Here is an 11,010-nt window from a genome sequence, read left to right on the forward strand (position 1 = left end):
GGGGGAGTTTCATACGCCAGTGCCCTAAAATCAGGACTTGCCAATCAGACGGGGTTCCCACAAGCTCAATGCTCTGAGCAAAATATAATAACACCTCAGCAAGCAATAGGACAAATACCAAACAGCATGGAAACCATGATGCTGACTTTACAACAGGGTATGATGGAATTTATGTCCTTCATGAAAACAACAATGACAAACCTTATGCAAAATCAAAACATTTTAATAAATTTGCTCACATCCCAACAATCTAAATAATCGATGTCTTGTCTTCGAATATCCATGTGGAATGCCAATGGCGTTTCACGGCACAAACTTGAAATAACTCAATTCCTCAATGAAAACCAAATAGATGTAATGCTGCTGGCAGAAACGCATCTCACAAGTAAATACAACTTCCAAATAAGAGGTTATACTTCATACTGCACAGATCATCCGGACGGTAAGGCTCACGGAGGAACTGGAATCCTAATCAGGGAACGCATTAAGCACCACTTTCACCAGAGGTTTGCAACAAATTATTTGCAGGCTACATCTATAAAACTACAAGCAGGCAACGGCAGTATCACTATAGCCGCTGTCTATTGCCCACCGCGTTTTACAATAACTGAAGAGCAATTCATGGACTTCTACAATTCACTCGGAGATCGCTTTATAGCAGGAGGAGACTACAACGCCAAGCACACGCACTGGGGATCAAGACTAGTGACGCCCAAAGGAAGACAACTGTATAAAGCAATCATAAATTTGAGCAACAAACTCGACTATGTCTCCCCTGGCAGCCCCACATATTGGCCAGCTGACCCCAGAAAACTCCCGGACTTAATTGACTTCGCTGTGACCAAGAACATCCCAAGAAATTTAGTCAGCGCCAAATCGCTATCGGACTTATCATCGGACCACTCGCCTGTTTTAATAACTCTCCTTCAAAGCCCGAAAGTAATCGAGCACCCCTTCAGGCTGACCTCGACTAGAACCAACTGGCTAAAGTACAAAAAGTACGTAAGTTCCCACATTGAACTAACACCACAGTTAAACATAGAGAACGACATCGACTTCTGTGCTGATGCCCTGGAGTCAGTACTCGTGGCAGCAGCCAAAATCTCAACACCAGAAGAGACAATCGTGCGTAGCAACCAATACAAAACTAATCTGCAAATCGAACAACTGGTTCGGGAAAAACGACGTCTACGACGCGTTTGGCAATCCTGCAGATCGCCCCATTCGAAGCAACTCTATAATGATGCCACCCGCAGACTCACCAAAACCCTCAAGCAAGAAGAGGAGCTTGCGCAGCGCCGGTACATCGAGAAACTGTCGCCGACCAGTACAAAGCATCCTTTGTGGAGAGCTCACCCAAATTTAAGCTCTCCGATAGAATCAGTCACTCCGATTAGAAACTCCTCGGGTACTTGGGCCCGCAGTGACGAAGACAGAGCCGAAACATTTGCTTTACACCTACGAAATGTATTTCAGCCGAACGCCGCCACAAACTCTCTTCAACTACCGCCGTTTAGCTCTGAAATTGCAATTAACCCGATTTTGTTTCAAACACCTGAAATTGCTAACGTCATTAGGAAGCAAATAAAACCGAAAAAGGCTCCAGGGGCCGACCTAATAACCCCAAAAATGATAATTGAACTTCCAAACTGCGCAGTGGATGTTATATGCAAGCTATTTAAAGGGATCGCAAAACTTGGCTACTACCCCAAAAAATGGAAAAAGTCCGTGGTTATAATGATACCGAAGCCTGGCAAAGACCACACAATTCCCTCATCGTACAGGCCAATAAGCTTACTATCGTGCCTGTCCAAATTACTGGAAAAATGCCTGCTCACGCGCATTACACCATATTTAAGAGAACAAAACTTAATCCCGGCACATCAATTCGGGTTTCGTGAAAGCCACGGAACCATCGAGCAAGTCAACCGGATAACTTCAGAAATTCGTACAGCCTTCGAACATCGGGAATATTGTAGTGCGATATTCCTCGACGTCTCTCAGGCATTCGACCGAGTGAAGCCGAGTCGGCTTGAAGGCCTTATGCATAAAATCATAACATTACTGCCAGAAAACACTCATAAGTTACTTAAGTCGTACCTCTACCACAGAGTCTTTGAGGTTAGATGCAATACAACGACATCTAACGAGTATAACATTGAAGCCGGAGTCCCACAAGGTAGCGCCCTGGGCCCTACCCTGTTTATCCTATACACAGCAGACATCCCTACGAACGAGAGGCTGACTACGTCCACATTTGCTGACGACACCGCAATCCTGAGCCGCTCGAGATGCCCAACTAGAGCAACAGCTCAACTGGCTGATCATTTGGTGGTAGTTGAAAAGTGGCTATCAGACTGGCGAATCAAAATTAATGAACAAAAGTGTAAACATATAACGTTTACCCTTAACAGACAATCGTGCCCGCCGCTAACTTTGAATGGTACGCAGATTCCCCAAGCCAGCGATGTAACATATCTCGGCGTCCACCTCGCGGACGCCTAACCTGGCGGAGGCACATTGAATGCAAGAAAGTACATCTCAGACTTAAAGCTAGCAGCCTACACTGGATTATAAATTCTCGATCACCCCTGTGTCTGGACTTTAAAGTACTTCTCTACAACTCCACCCTCAAGCCCATTTGGACCTACGGCTCCCAGCTCTGGGGGAACGCGAGCAACAGCAACGTTGACATCATACAGCGCTCACAATCAAAAATCCTGCGAACAATCACTGGGGCACCATGGTATGTTCGGAACGAAAACATCCACAGGGACCTGGGCATACCACCGGTCAAAGATGAAATAGCAAAGCAGAAAGCGGCCTACCATAACAAGCTTACACTGCACCCAAATAATCTCGCAAGGAACCTAAGACGGGTTTCGAACAGAACTCGTCTGCATCGTAACGATCTACCAGCCCAGCAATAAATATTAGGGCCCGTTAGTCTAAATTCAGTCTACATGACTGTAAGTTAAGTTATATTCTTAAGATTTGATATACTTATTGTTAGTCTCATATAGAGAAGATTCAATAAATAAAGCATATATTTACAAAAAAAAAAAAATCCACACGGGTGCGACCGTGATTGTTTTTTCTCCAAATTGCCGCATTAACCACCGCAGCGGCCGTGTTGTTATTGTTGCTGTTTTTTTTCTTCTCTCTCTCTACCGCGCCCTCACGCATGCACTGCGCTGCCGACCGGCATAACCCAGTGAACGCTTCTCCCGAACCAAAGCCAAGGTTTTTTAATTCCACCATTCCGGCTCCCAGAAAAAAAATAAGTATTTATAATTATAATTATTATTTAATTATACAAATTATTAATTCATAATTATAATTACTATTTAATTATAAATATTATTTAATTATTTCCAAAAGCAAAGTAATTAATTTATTTAATGGATTAATTAATTTATTTTTATTGCGGTTTTCCGGATTTGTTTTGCAATCAAAGATATTTTTCAAACACAAAAAAAAATAAATAAAAACATTAATACAATAAAAATTATTTGGCAACACTAACTAAGGGAAAAATTAAAATAAACAAAAAAAAACAGAAGTCAACAAAGGGAGCAACAAGATATACAAATATATAAACAATCAATACAGTTTCATCGATTTCCAAATATTTTCTTCCGATTCTTCTCGTTGTTTATGGCACTGTGCTTTCTACTCCGCACAAATTAACAGTGTGACCGTTCTCTGTGGCTTTCTTTTCTTTTGCGTGCGTTCATTGGCAGCGACGACCAACTCGTTGGCGACTCAGATCGCGCCGAGAGCTTAACGGTGAATATCCTCACGTTCTGAACGAGACGCCCCTTGCTCAGGTCAGTCGACAAGAGCTGATCCGCAAAGTTCGAGTCCAAGAATGCCCACGGGAGACGACAAGAAACCGAGGTCGATCCCATCTATCCGTTTGGACAGGTCCCAATCCGCGTCTCCCCGGCCGTCTCAATTAACACCAAAGGCGGCCATTGCCATTCCAAGGGCAAAAAGCGACGAGTCCGTCGAGACTATCTCCGGTCCCCCGTCAAGGCTTTCTCGGTCGGTGTCCAAGATGGCTCAAACTGCGATAGACATCGCCCTCAAAAAGTTTATTGCCACAACAGACCGGGTTAGCCAATTTCAAGCGGATATTCATACTGCGAGCGCCGCTGAACCAGAACGACTTTCCCCTGGCATGTGCCAAGTCCATCGGGACCAAATCCGGGCCTTGTGGGAAAAGGTGGAGAAGAGCTATGAAAGTTGCTCCGATCTTCTTTCCGCGTCCACCGACAGCACGGACACCTCGACAGTGCTTGAATCCAAGTACAGTTACTGCTACTCCGTATATTCGAGATGTTTGGTCCAACTTCAGGACATAATAGACAAGGCCGCCTCCCAGCCCATTCAGGCTGCTGTCAGTGTTCCAACACCGCCGTCTACGGGCTGTCGTTTGCCACCAGTCGACACCGAAGTTTTCGCTGGTGATTACCTGCGTTGGCCCACCTTCAGAGATCTTTTTACCGCGATATACATACACAACTCGCGTCTTACACCGGTAGAGAAGTTGTTCCACCTATTGTCCAAAACAAGTGGCGATGCGCACGCCATTGTTTCCAAAGCCCCGCTGACCAACGAAGGGTTTATCTCCGCGTGGCGAAGCCTCACCGACCGCTTCGAAAATCGGCGGTTATTAGTCAATAGCCAGGTAAAAATCCTCTTCAACATTCAGGCAGTACCCCAAGAGTCCGGAGCCGCTCTGAAGGAGCTGCAAGGGACAATCCAAAGTTGCCTGACAGCCTTAGAGATGTCCTCTATTCAAGTCGAGACTTGGGATTGTCTCCTGGTTTACATGGTTTCTTTAAAGCTTCCCAAAATCACGCTTTCGATGTGGGAGCAATCCATTCACAACAAGGCTGAGATTCCAACATGGAATGAGTTAGACTCGTTCTTGACAGAGCGTCATCGCACTCTGGAGGCTATCGATGACATCAGGCCTAGCAGTTCGGGTCAGGTTCCGCCAAGGTCGACACCTGCGAGCGCCCCAGCGCGTAGGCTTAATTCCTACGAGGCCAGAGTGACTCCAGCCCCAAGAGGGTGCGATCTCTGCTCCAGAGAGAATCATCCTGTTCGCTTATGTCCGCGCTTCCTTGAGATGGATGTAAATGGTCGCTCCGACTACATTAAGAAAAAGCAGCTTTGCCTGAACTGTTTTGCACGAGGGCACTTGCAACGGGATTGCACTAGCGCCCATAGCTGCTTCACGTGCCACAGCCGTCATCACACCCTCCTGCCCACACAGATAGTCCCCGAGTCCGAACATAATGGTTCCGAGCTCGCATCTTCACGATCCTTTGCTCTGGCTCAATTTCTGCGTAACGAGCAGCGCCTAAAAAGAGATCCTCCCCTGAAGGCCCGGTATGACTCTGTAATCCAAGAATAGCTCGACTCAGGTCACATGGCCGAGGTCCCTTTGACGAGCAGTTCCGCCACGTACTACCTTCCACATCACGCCGTTCTTAAGCCCGAGAGCACAACCACTAAAGTGCGGGTGGTTTTCAACGCCTCTAGCCCTTCGGCAAACGGGACCAGTCTGAATGACATACTTTACGCGGGCCCGGTCTTACAATCCGACCTCACGATTCAAATCCAGAAGTGGCGATACTTTAGGTTCGTTTTCAACGCCGACATCGAGAAGATGTATCGGCAAATTTGGGTAGACCCCCAGCATACTCCTTTGCAGCGTATTCTATTCCGCAATTCCGATGGGGAAATCCGCGACTACGAGTTGAAAACAGTCACCTTCGGGGTCAATTATGCCCCGTTCCTAGCGATCCGTGTCCTGCAACAGCTCGCCGACGACGAAGAGTCGAGGTATCCACAGGCGAGTCGGATTATCCGACAGTTCATGTACGTCGACGACGTACTCGCGGGGGCAGACTCCAAAACCGAAGCGCAAGCGGCTATCCGCGAGCTCCAGGAAGCCCTGGATTCAGCAGGATTCCCCCTTAGAAAATGGACATCCAATAGCAAGGCGATTTTGGCCAACATCCAGAGTGACCATCTCCTTCGCGCGGACTTCCTTGAAATCGACGCAGAGAGCACGGCTAAAACTCTCGGAGTGCGGTGGAAGGCGACATCTGACGAGTTTTTCTTCATTCCGCCCGAATTGACCTTGTCTTCAACATTCACCAAGCGTCAAGTCCTATCCCAAATCGCCAAACTATTTGATCCAGCGGGTTGGCTAGCCCCCTTCATAGTGCGGGCAAAGATGTTCATGCAGGACATTTGGCTCCAAAATCTAGGATGGGACGATGCCCTCCCTCGAGATTTTTGCCAAAGATGGGTTGACTTCCTGGAAAATTACTCCGCTCTTGATCAGATCCACATTCCCCGATGGGTCGCCTTCCGACCACATTTGAAAATTGAGCATTGAGTTCTGTGACGCCTCGCAGAAGGCGTACGGCGCAGCCATCTACGTCCGAGTTGAGGCTGGGTCCGCGGTAATGGTGAACTTGCTCACGGCAAAGACACGGGTGGCCCCAGTAAAAACGGTGTCGCTCCCGCGGCTCGAGTTGTGCAGAGCCTTGTTATTGTCCGAAATGGCCAACGCCGTTCTTCCGAAGATGCCCGGGCAGGCGTCCGCCCTGCACTGTTGGACGGACTCTACGATTGTTCTCGCCTGGTTGCATAAGCCAGCGTGCCAATGGACAACGTTCGTGGCAAATCGTGTGACCAAGATTACCCAGCTTACCGAGGTGGAGAAATGGGCACACGTCCGCTCCGAGCATAACCCGGCAGATCTCGCTAGCCGGGGGGTGGCGCTTCAAGACCTTGCGGACAGCCAGCTGTGGTGGCATGGTCCTGCCTGGCTGCAGTGGCCTCGCTGCGAGTGGCCCACTCAAGGCTATGAACCCCCTGTGACTGAACTCGAGAAGCGAGCAGTCAAGGTCCATGTTGCGAAGGCCCCCCTGAAGACATTCTGGAGCGTTTTTCCACACTCGACAAGGCGTTGCGAGTCCTCGCTTACGCTCATCGGTTCATCCAGCGTTCGCGAAAACTCATGTCCCCGTTTGAGGATCTCTTGACAGCTCCTGAAATTGCGTCGGCCGAGCGGCTCCTGATTTCCGTCACGCAACGCAGGCACTTTGCCCTTGAGATGGGCTGCTTAAGCCAGAAACGGCCAGTGCCAGCATCCAGCCTGGTCCAAAACCTGAACCCGTTCATTGATTCCCAAGGGCTCATGAGAGCATGCGGCTGAGTCACGGCTTCCGAACTTCTCCAGTACGATGAACGGCATCCTGTCATCCTTCCATACGACTGCCATCTGTCTCGACTCCTCGTCCATTTTATGCATCGTATAACGCTGCACGGTGGCAATCAGCTTATGATCTGTCTGATCCGTTCAAAGTTCTGGATCCCGAGGGTGAGGAATTTGGTCAAGTCCGTCATATATTCATGCAAGGTCTGCATCATCCACAAAAAAAGGTTGCAAACCCAACTGATGGGAGACTTACCCAAAGAACGAACGTCCTTCTCGCGCCCTTTCACATATACCGGTGTGGACTAAGCCGGTCCCTTTGACATCAAAAACTACACGGGACGAGCCTGTCTCATTACGAAAGGGTATGTGCTGGTGTTCGTGTGCTTCGCCACTAAGGCCATCCATTTAGAACCTACTTCCGACCTTACGACTGAGAAGTTTCTCGCCGCCTTCGCCCGTTTTGTGTCCCGAAGAGGATGCCCCCGTCAAGTTCAGTCGGACAATGGCAAGACCTTTGTGGGTGCGGCTGCCTTACTCTTCCGCGACTACGAGTTGAAAACAGTCACCTTCGGGGTCAATTATGCCCCGTTCCTAGCGATCCGTGTCCTGCAACAGCTCGCCGACGACGAAGAGTCGAGGTATCCACAGGCGAGTCGGATTATCCGACAGTTCATGTACGTCGACGACGTACTCGCGGGGGCAGACTCCAAAACCGAAGCGCAAGCGGCTATCCGCGAGCTCCAGGAAGCCCTGGATTCAGCAGGATTCCCCCTTAGAAAATGGACATCCAATAGCAAGGCGATTTTGGCCAACATCCAGAGTGACCATCTCCTTCGCGCGGACTTCCTTGAAATCGACGCAGAGAGCACGGCTAAAACTCTCGGAGTGCGGTGGAAGGCGACGTCTGACGAGTTTTTCTTCATTCCGCCCGAATTGACCTTGTCTTCAACATTCACCAAGCGTCAAGTCCTATCCCAAATCGCCAAACTATTTGATCCAGCGGGTTGGCTAGCCCCCTTCATAGTGCGGGCAAAGATGTTCATGCAGGACATTTGGCTCCAAAATCTAGGATGGGACGATGCCCTCCCTCGAGATTTTTGCCAAAGATGGGTTGACTTCCTGGAAAATTACTCCGCTCTTGATCAGATCCACATTCCCCGATGGGTCGCCTTCCGACCACATTTGAAAATTGAGCATTGAGTTCTGTGACGCCTCGCAGAAGGCGTACGGCGCAGCCATCTACGTCCGAGTTGAGGCTGGGTCCGCGGTAATGGTGAACTTGCTCACGGCAAAGACACGGGTGGCCCCAGTAAAAACGGTGTCGCTCCCGCGGCTCGAGTTGTGCAGAGCCTTGTTATTGTCCGAAATGGCCAACGCCGTTCTTCCGAAGATGCCCGGGCAGGCGTCCGCCCTGCACTGTTGGACGGACTCTACGATTGTTCTCGCCTGGTTGCATAAGCCAGCGTGCCAATGGACAACGTTCGTGGCAAATCGTGTGACCAAGATTACCCAGCTTACCGAGGTGGAGAAATGGGCACACGTCCGCTCCGAGCATAACCCGGCAGATCTCGCTAGCCGGGGGTGGCGCTTCAAGACCTTGCGGACAGCCAGCTGTGGTGGCATGGTCCTGCCTGGCTGCAGTGGCCTCGCTGCGAGTGGCCCACTCAAGGCTATGAACCCCCTGTGACTGAACTCGAGAAGCGAGCAGTCAAGGTCCATGTTGCGAAGGCCCCCCCTGAAGACATTCTGGAGCGTTTTTCCACACTCGACAAGGCGTTGCGAGTCCTCGCTTACGCTCATCGGTTCATCCAGCGTTCGCGAAAACTCATGTCCCCGTTTGAGGATCTCTTGACAGCTCCTGAAATTGCGTCGGCCGAGCGGCTCCTGATTTCCGTCACGCAACGCAGGCACTTTGCCCTTGAGATGGGCTGCTTAAGCCAGAAACGGCCAGTGCCAGCATCCAGCCTGGTCCAAAACCTGAACCCGTTCATTGATTCCCAAGGGCTCATGAGAGCATGCGGCTGAGTCACGGCTTCCGAACTTCTCCAGTACGATGAACGGCATCCTGTCATCCTTCCATACGACTGCCATCTGTCTCGACTCCTCGTCCATTTTATGCATCGTATAACGCTGCACGGTGGCAATCAGCTTATGATCTGTCTGATCCGTTCAAAGTTCTGGATCCCGAGGGTGAGGAATTTGGTCAAGTCCGTCATATATTCATGCAAGGTCTGCATCATCCACAAAAAAAGGTTGCAAACCCAACTGATGGGAGACTTACCCAAAGAACGAACGTCCTTCTCGCGCCCTTTCACATATACCGGTGTGGACTAAGCCGGTCCCTTTGACATCAAAAACTACACGGGACGAGCCTGTCTCATTACGAAAGGGTATGTGCTGGTGTTCGTGTGCTTCGCCACTAAGGCCATCCATTTAGAACCTACTTCCGACCTTACGACTGAGAAGTTTCTCGCCGCCTTCGCCCGTTTTGTGTCCCGAAGAGGATGCCCCCGTCAAGTTCAGTCGGACAATGGCAAGACCTTTGTGGGTGCGGCTGCCTTACTCTCCCGCGAGTTTCTCCAAGCTCTCAAGGAAGCTGTGACAGGTGCCTATAGTCACCAGCAGCTGCTCTGGCAATTCATTCCTCCGGGAGCACCCCACATGGGAGGTTTGTGGGAAGCAGGTGTTAAGAGCTTCAAGACCCTGTTCTACAAGTCTACGGCGACGCGAAAATACACATTCGAAGAACTGTCCACGCTTCTAGCTAGGATCGAAGCATGCCTGAATTCGCGTCCGCTCGCGCCGATGTCCGAAGACCCCACTGACCTGTTGGCACTTACGCCTGGGCACTTTCTTGTTGGAGGGCCCCTCCTCGCCATGGTCGAACCCGAGATAAAGGGGGACACCACATCTATTATAAACCGCTGGCAGCATCTGAAGGCTCTTCATCAACAATTTCGTCTGCGATGGAAGGAGGAGTACCTCAAGGAACTCCATAAGCGGAATAAGTGGCGAACCCCTACAAGAAATCTCCGTGCCGGGGACATGGTGGTAGTCAAGGAAGACAACCTTCCGTCCAATGAGTGGCGATTAGGCAGAATCGCCGCGGTGTTTCCAGGAGCCGATGGCCATGTTCGTGTGGTCGACATCCGCACTGCACGGGGACTCATTAAGCGTCCCATAGCGAAGGTCGTCCTTCTTCCAATGGAAGAGTCCGTCTGCCCGCAATAACCAGTCCAGACCCTTCACTCCGGTGGTTCAATTCATCACTTCGATTCGTAGCGTCAATTAATAGTTCCAACCCGTAGTTCCAATTCACAGTTCTTATCACTACTGATCCAAATTTTTTATTTTGTCCTATTCCGCCAATCAGATCTCACACGATGTCTCCACGTCCGCGCAGCGCCATCGCATTGGAGCACAGACGAACTCGAGGTATGCAATCCTACCGTTGCCGAGTCTGTAGCGGGATCCATCCACTTCGGAAGTGTCGTCGGTTCCTCCGTCTGAGTGCCGAGAAGAGGCTCCGGGCTGTCCTTGCCAACCGGTACTGCCACCGCTGTTTGGCCCACGAGCACTCCGACGGAGCGTGTCGGCGAGGTGATCGCTGCAAAACTTGCGGCCAGGATCACCACACTCTGCTTCATCTCTCGGAACCACCGATGGCATCACGGCAGTCCCGCCCGGCAGCACGCCGGTCGCAGAGATCCGCTGCCACTCCGCAACACTCCTCAGCCGCTCCTCGGCCCTCGTCCGCCACT

Source organism: Drosophila rhopaloa, unplaced genomic scaffold, assembly GCF_018152115.1.
Source record: "Drosophila rhopaloa isolate 14029-0021.01 unplaced genomic scaffold, ASM1815211v1 contig_190, whole genome shotgun sequence".
Taxonomy (NCBI): domain Eukaryota; kingdom Metazoa; phylum Arthropoda; class Insecta; order Diptera; family Drosophilidae; genus Drosophila; species Drosophila rhopaloa.